An 8006-nucleotide genomic window follows, 5' to 3' on the forward strand; every position below is an offset into this window, starting at 1 on the left:
GTTGCCGGCAAGCTGAATTTATTCAACTCCAGTAACATTTCTAACTTCTCTGTTATTATTGAAGCGCATGGTTGTTCACTGTCTCTTAGATATTGCAATATTAGTCAATGGATTTGATTTTAACTTGGTTTTCGGATCTAAGCTGGGGTTTAATTTCTATTGTAAGTGGATTGTGAAGTTATGGATGCTCAATTGTGTAGGAAATCGGATGTTTACTTTGCTCCATGTACTGGACGCGGGTAGCATCTGATTTCACAGGAGACCCCATGTTGAGGGTTTGATTGTGTGCTTTATTTGATCTCGTTTCTTTACCCCATGTCGAGGGTGCGGGAGTAGGAATTTTTTGATTCCATTGTTTTCTTTTTTCTTTAGAACATTCTTGGGTTTATTCAAGTTTAATATTGTTACAGTTAGATTGGTCATTTCCTTGCAAAATTTCTAGATCTGATTGATAAATCTTTTTAAAATTACATCTGTGATTGCATGATAGCTGATTTGTTGAGTGATATGCCTGTGATTTCGGTCCTCTGATGGAGTTGATTTTCGAATCATACTTTAGTAATTGTTATGTCTGAAAATGCTATGCTCAGGAATGAATCAATTGTACTTGGTCTATGCAACTTTATGATTAGTTTCCAAACATTTTAGCCCCCAGGGTTTTGAGCTTAGATATGTTATCTTGATATAGTCGTTGAGTGTCTTAACGTTCTCAGAGTCTGGTGCATGTATGCTTGAAGATATGTTCATTCAAAGTTTTAAGATCATCTTCTCCGTTCGCGTTCTGTTCATTTTATTCGGGATCACCCCTGTCATCCATGATTTACTTCCTTTCTTCGGGTCTACTCTTTGCACGTTCCTCGGGATCCTTTTTGAGTTTCGGGATTCTCTCAATTTTAGGAACACTTTGTCGGGTCTGGCAATGACGGAATGTTTCTTGAGCCACCCCTTTGCCCTTCGTGTCAATTTTCCTATCTCATCATTTTCTACAGGGCTTAGAGGTTTCCCCTTCTTCGAGATCATTACTTCTTATAGGGTTTAGGAGTTCCCTTCACTTTCGAGATCATTTCTTGCACGTTCCTCGGGATCCTTTTCGAGTTTCAGGATTCTATTGATTTAGTAGTTCTTTTTATAGGGTTTTGTCTGTTCCTTTGTTTAGAAGTTTACCCTTAGGGTTAGAAGCTTTTCATCTCTCATTTATTTAGGGTTTTCCCTCGCAGGTCAGAACTCGTCTCTTTTGGATTCTGGCTAAGCCTCGCCAGCTTTTGGTCATCTCTTTGAGATTGTTTACTCGTATCGGAATTTTAGTTCCCTCGTTTGTCTTCTTTCCCTCAAGGCTTTAGGGATCCCGTTTCCCTCTTTAACACCCTACGGTGATATGGTGGGTATAGAGGCTCTTCTATCGGATCCCCTTTAGCCGAAAGGGTGTTAACACACTTTTAATCACCAAAAATTTAAAAACATCAAAAACATTTGAAAAATATCAAAAACCTTTAAAAAATCTAAAGTGTTGAGTTTTTTTAGCGTAGTTAGGAAAGCTTCGTTTCGAACTACGTTGGCTTGATCCTCTTCCACGAGGTACGTAGTGCAGTTTGGGATTCTTATCCCAAGTCCAGCAAAACTTTTGTAAATAAACTTTGAAAATCTTTCAAAAACCTTTGAAAACCTTATTTTCCAAATATCTTCCTCTAGAGTTAGGAGTTTGTCCTAGATAGAGAGTTTTAGAGTTAGGAGTTTGTCTTTTGTTGTGTGCATGTTGTGTGTTTGTGTTAGAGTTAGGAGTTTGTCCTAGCTAGGAGCGCCTCCGTCCGGTCAGTTGGCGATTCACATTGCCGACTGATGGCTAGAATAGGATGCGTTAGTCAACCCTTTGTTTTCCTTAGGAAATACAGCCTAGTTACACATAGGTTGTAGGAACCACCTGCATTAGCTTAGGGCTAATCTGCATTTAGTTAGGACATATAGGGTGTCCTAAAATCTACAATTCACTGGAATTTAAATAATCATTCAAGAAGCTTTAATAATTGGTCCGGTCTTTTAGATCGAGTCTAAGATAGAGGTCTAGGTGTCTTCGGCATCATAGCTTAGAATAGGCGCGAAGAACTACGTTGCCTTGATTCTCGTGGAGGCGGGGATACGTAGGCTTCTTTGGATGAATACCAGACCATCTGAGGACTCGGGCTAAATCGTTTAGAGTCTTAGGGTCTATTGTTAGCGCTTGGGATTTATGTTTGTATATCGATTTTTACATATGATCATGATAGTGTGTGTTCATTTCTTGGCTTTCTTACATGTTTCTTCTTTTATCTGCCTGCATTTCTGTTTATTCTTTACTTCGTTTATTGTATCTTAATTCATTTCATGATTAACTGCTAGTTCTAGATTTTTTATCCTGTGCAGACTTTATACCTTTTAGCTGTAGCATGCATGTGTTTGCCCACAAGAACTTAGACACCTATTAGTATGTCACTCATAACCTAGTTATCATTAGGTGACATTTATTTCGGTTCTTTTGTGTGTGCTTATTTTCATCTCCGAGACATGCATGATTAGATAGACGTTTTCTCGGAGATGCGTGTTCCCATTTCATATGATTTTCGCTTGAAACTCTTCAAGGTTAATAATAAATGGCATAAGAGACCAAGTGTTCGCACTCGGGCGAATTGGGGGCGCTCTTCGGACCTTCTCCATTCGTCATCAGGCACAGACCTTTTGTATCTCTGGTTATCCATTGCAAACAGAGCATTTGTTTTGGTTTCATGGCGTGTCCATGGATGGCGACTCTGAGTTATTTTTAGATATATCTTGGTTTCGAGCCCTGGCTCCAGATCGGGATGTATCTCTTTCTTTTTATATCGCCACTCATGCTATGCAGTGAGGGTGGCAACAGTTTCAAGAGTTCCTTGGTAGAGCTTTCCTTCACGTTGTGGATGATCCAGAGGGTGTTAGGGACTCGTTCCCTCACGCCGTCCTCGGATCGGGGTCCACAGTGATGTCTTAGAGTTAGGAGTCTGTCCTGGTTGTGTTTGTTCTAGAGTTAAGAGTCTGTCCTAGCTAGGAATAGGTTACGCCTCTGTCCAGTCACTTGGCGATACTTTTCGCCAACTGATGACTAGACTAGGATGCGTTAGTGAACCCATTATTTTTCCTAGGGACACCGCCTAGTTATACATAGGATATAGGGCCCACCTGCATTAGCTTAAGGTTAACCAACTTGCATTTAGTTAGGGCATATAGGGAGTCCTAAAAATTACAATTCACTTGAATTTAAATAATCACAAAAGAAGCTTTAAGAACAGGTCAAATCTTCTAGGTCGAGTCTAGGATAGCAGTCCTAGATGAGTTATGCATCATAGTTTAGAATAGGGCGAAGAACTACGTTGTCTCGATTCCTGTAAGAGGCAGGGATACGTAGGCTTCTTTAGATGAACATCAGATCATCTAAAGACTCGGGCTTAAGTATTAGAGTCTTAGGGTCTATTGTTAAGACTTTAGGGCTTGTATTTGTATATTGATGATGATTTTTAGGATCATGATAGTGTGTGTTCATTACTTGTTTTACTTAAATGCTTAGCTGTAGCATTTATTTGCTTATTCGTTTTACTTACATGCTTAGCTGTAGCACTTACCTGCTTTGATTATCAGTTAGCTGTAGCGCTTTATTATTTTACTGCTTATCATATCTGTCATTTACTGCTTTCTAGATGAGATGTGATAGGATTTTATATTATAATAGGCGTATGTATTCGCCCTACTGTAGATAGGCGCTATGTGTTTGCCCTAGGTTTTTATTTCATTACTGCTTATCATATCTGTCATTTACGACTTTCTAGATTAGATGTGTTAGGATTTTATATTATATTAGGCGCTATGTGTTCGTCCTAATGTATAGCCAAAATGTGTTCGCCCTAGGTTTTATTTTATTGTTTATTGTTTATTTTGTTTACTGTATTCTTAATTCATTTCATGATTAACTACTAATTTTAGATTTCTCATCATGTGCAGACCTTATATCTTTAGCTGTAGCATGCATGTGTTTGCCTATCAGAACTTAGACACCAATTAGGCATGACACTAATAACCTGGCTATTCTTAGGTGGCATTTCTTTCATTTCTTTTGTGTGTGATTATTATTCATCTCCGAGACATGCATGATTAGGTAGACGTCTTCTCGGAGATATATGTCCCATTCACATGATTTTCACCCAAAACTCTTCAAAATTAATAAATAAATGGCATAAGAGACCAGGTACTCGCACTTGGGCGGATGAGGTACTCTTCGGACCTTCCAAATTCGTAATAAGGCACAAACCTTTTGTATCTATGGTTATTCATTGCAATAGAGCATAGTATGGGATCCAGGGCTGACTTCTTTGGATGGCGACTCTTCTTTATTTAAGGTAAGTCTCGAATCGGGGCTAGTCCCCGAATCGAGAGGTATCTCACTTTACATCTCCACTCATGCTGTGAGAGGCATTCTTTTCCTTGGTAGAGCTCTCCTTCACGTGGATGATCTAGAGACTTTTGGGGGCTCGTCCCCTGCTTCTCTTGGATCGAGGTCCACACCTTTACAGATGGTTTGCTAAAAATCCACGCAGGCACATTTGCACTGCGGCTCTGTCTCATCGGTATTCTTTCGGCATTGATATTTAGGCCTAATACTAATGCAACGTCTGATACATCAAACGGAACTAACTAATCACCTAATTTAATCGAATTACTCTCACAATCCCACAAACCTAGTAGCATTGTCAGTATAGATTTACGTAACACAAGGCCTTCGAGATTAAATAGATGGCCGAATAGAGTTCAATACAGCGCATCATAGTGAACATCCCTAAGCTCTAATTGTAGAGACTTAAGATGTGAGAGAAAATTCCTTGGAGAACATCTAGTCATCACGTACTTAACTTTTTCTTTTTCCTGCAATATCAAAGTGGTACAAGAAAGTGTGGATCAGTATGGTTTCCATAGGATATATATTCCATATAGAAAGAGGTAGCAAAACCACCTGTACTCTTTTCCCGGTGGCTGCATCGTCTGTCTGATTCCGTTTCATAGCTTCACTCAGTTTTACAAGCAAGATGATCCTCAGCTCACCCCATTAGCAAAGAAAGAACAGGGAATGGTAGCTTACACCTTGAATAACACAATATTGGCTTTACGAATCCCACGCTTCATCCAGTTTGGAAGATAGAAGTCACAAACCTTTAAAACCCTAAAGTGGGTTCGTGTCGTAAAGGACGATAGTTTACATTAGGTACGCCACCGTTGTCACTTAAAACCCTAATATCAACTATTTGAAATTTACAAAACGGGCGCCACCGTTACAATAGGTACGCCACCGAATACAATATGTACGCCACCATTACAATAGGTATGCCGCCTGAGGTAGACCAGGTGAAAATTTTCAACCGTAATGAATAAGTACGCCACCGGAAATAATTTAACGCCGCCAGAACTTACCATTTTTAGTTTTTACACTGTGTACGCCACTGGATAATTAGGAACGCCGACGTATATTAATTAACGCTGCCGGCTGTTGGCCAGTTCGAAATTTTAACTTGATATGCCACCGGAATATGTATTTACGCCGCGGGATATAATAGGTACGCCCCCGGAACTGTTACTTCTTTAGTTCGCAATTCAATTAACTGGCATCGTTATCAAATAGTCGAACCGTCGAGATAAGGTTTAGAACCCGACTTTTAAATATTCAAACCCTAATACTCCGCCGACCCACGAAAAGCTAGAAACCCTAATACTCCACCGACCCTGTTGGAGATCTCTTTGTAGAGATAGAGAGAACTCCCTCTTGAGGTGCTCCTTCATTGTTCAGAAATTTGTAAGACCTGCTTTCCTTTCCTGATTTCCGTTTTTGTTTTGCTACGGGTCTCTGCTTCGGCAGATGATTGGCCTCTTTTGAGTTGCGTTTAGACGAACTCTGTAAGGGGAGGTTAATGTGAACTTCGATATTTGGTTTCAGGTGTTCCGAAGAAAGAAAAGAAGAATGTCATCTGCTCAGGGAAGGACGAAAAGGTCAGGTGAGGTCGATGCACCAGTAGATCTTCCGTCCATAAAGTCACGATGCTCCACCAGTAAATTGCAAGATGGGGTAGAGGAGGCAAACCTTGGAGCATAGGCCCAAGTTGTACTTAACAAAACCCCCTTTGCACACATGTTTACATTTCCTAATATTACTCTTCATAGGGGAGTAATGGCTTCTATGCTTTCCCTGTGGGACAAAGAGACCAAAGCATTTAAATTAGGGGAGAGATATGTCGCATTGAGCGTAGAAGATATTAGCCTAATATTATGGTTGAGCAACGTCGGAGAAGAAGTTAATTTAGAGAGCCAACTCGTGTAATCTCCTCTACATACCCTGCTTTTTAGTAAGACTAAACACATTACCAGTGTAGATATTGAACTCAATAAAGAGCATAAGAGACAGTGAGCCAGAAACCGCGGCGAAGTTATTAATTTGCTATCTTTTCTCATCATTCTTGTTTCCCGACACAGCCTATGCTGTAAACCACCAATTCTTTAGATATGTGGATGATCTTACTTCTATCGGTAACTATGCATGGGGAAAGGCCGTGCATGAGTATATCATACGCGGCATTGATAGGATCTCGTACAGTGGAGGCTCCAAAAAGGAGGTTTACCTCCCTGACTGCACCTACTGTATGCAGGTAAGAGTGAAAACCATAGGGGTAAAATGCATATCTATTATTATACACTCTCCCTCACGTGTTTATTTCTTATTAAAAGGTCTGGCTATATGAGCACCTGACGACATATACCAGTGCTAGCAACAAATATCCTAGATTCCAGAGATAGGAAGAAACAGAATCTAAACGCAAACCAGCCAATCTACTAGAGATGGTGAGAGGGCTGCAAGATGACGAGGTATAATAATCGAACACTATTATTTATTATCTTATTCCATTCTGCCAACTTCCTAATTTCGAATTGTGTAATTGTCTCTCTATTAGGTGCGACTAGAGATAGTTCCAGATGATTCTGAGCCCCATCTACTTACAACTCCCGAAGAGCAGGTAAGCATATAATGAACGATAATATATGTTATTCATTCTGTTGTCCGCTATTTAAACAATGAAAATAAGCAAAGACTTGCTTGATGGTGCAACGTGATGCTGACTGCATTTCCGAGGAAAGGGAAGGCCAACAGTTGGTTGAGATGGAGATGGAATTGTCGGAAGACGGCCAGTAGGTGGTTGAGCTGGAAATGGAAATGTCGAAAGACAGGGAAGAGGCTGTTGACTGACAAATTGAATCATCGGAAGAGGGAGATGTCAGTACAAGATTGACGGTTTAATACTGAACATCGTGGGCGGAGAAGAAACTGACATATGACCTACTCAATCCCCACATTCAGGAGAAAGTTATCTTCGATTACTTCAGCAGCGAATTTGAGTATGTCATTTAGAACCATAACACAATTTATTTACTCTGTTCCATAGTGCATACAATAAACACTGTGATTCTTTCTTCAGTAATACTCTACAAATTACCAGTAGAAGTCACGCTCTGGACACCTCACGAAAATGATTTGTTCATCAATATGTAGGAGTTGGGGCATTGTCTCTGTATTTCGGGACATAACGACACTGAAAATTGAAGGCAAGTTTGAACAGACAGTAGAAATGAAATAAAGAGATGGCGATATCACTAAAGGACGCCATTGTTCCACTAGATGTCCACGTGTCGTGGATCTGACCGTCTATGCATATTGGCGACGGCCAAGATTTGAACGAACCCAAGGGACTCTCGGTTCAAAGGGTCGAATCCAAACCAAACTAGTCGACAATAAAGGCGCCACCGTTCGGAAAAGTTTTTTTTATGACGTGTTAAGCATCCTTCCGTCTGCACTTATTTCCGATGGCAAGGATCCAAACGAACCTAATCTTTTGTCGGTTCAAATACACATTCACACGAATCAAAGGAAGCCTCGTGCAGTGCACCAAACGTAAATGGGGGCGAGATGC

The sequence above is a fragment of the Tasmannia lanceolata genome, unplaced genomic scaffold (genome assembly GCF_043159265.1).
Source record: "Tasmannia lanceolata isolate RefF3 unplaced genomic scaffold, GAP_Taslan_0.1 ptg000023l, whole genome shotgun sequence".
Taxonomy (NCBI): domain Eukaryota; kingdom Viridiplantae; phylum Streptophyta; class Magnoliopsida; order Canellales; family Winteraceae; genus Tasmannia; species Tasmannia lanceolata.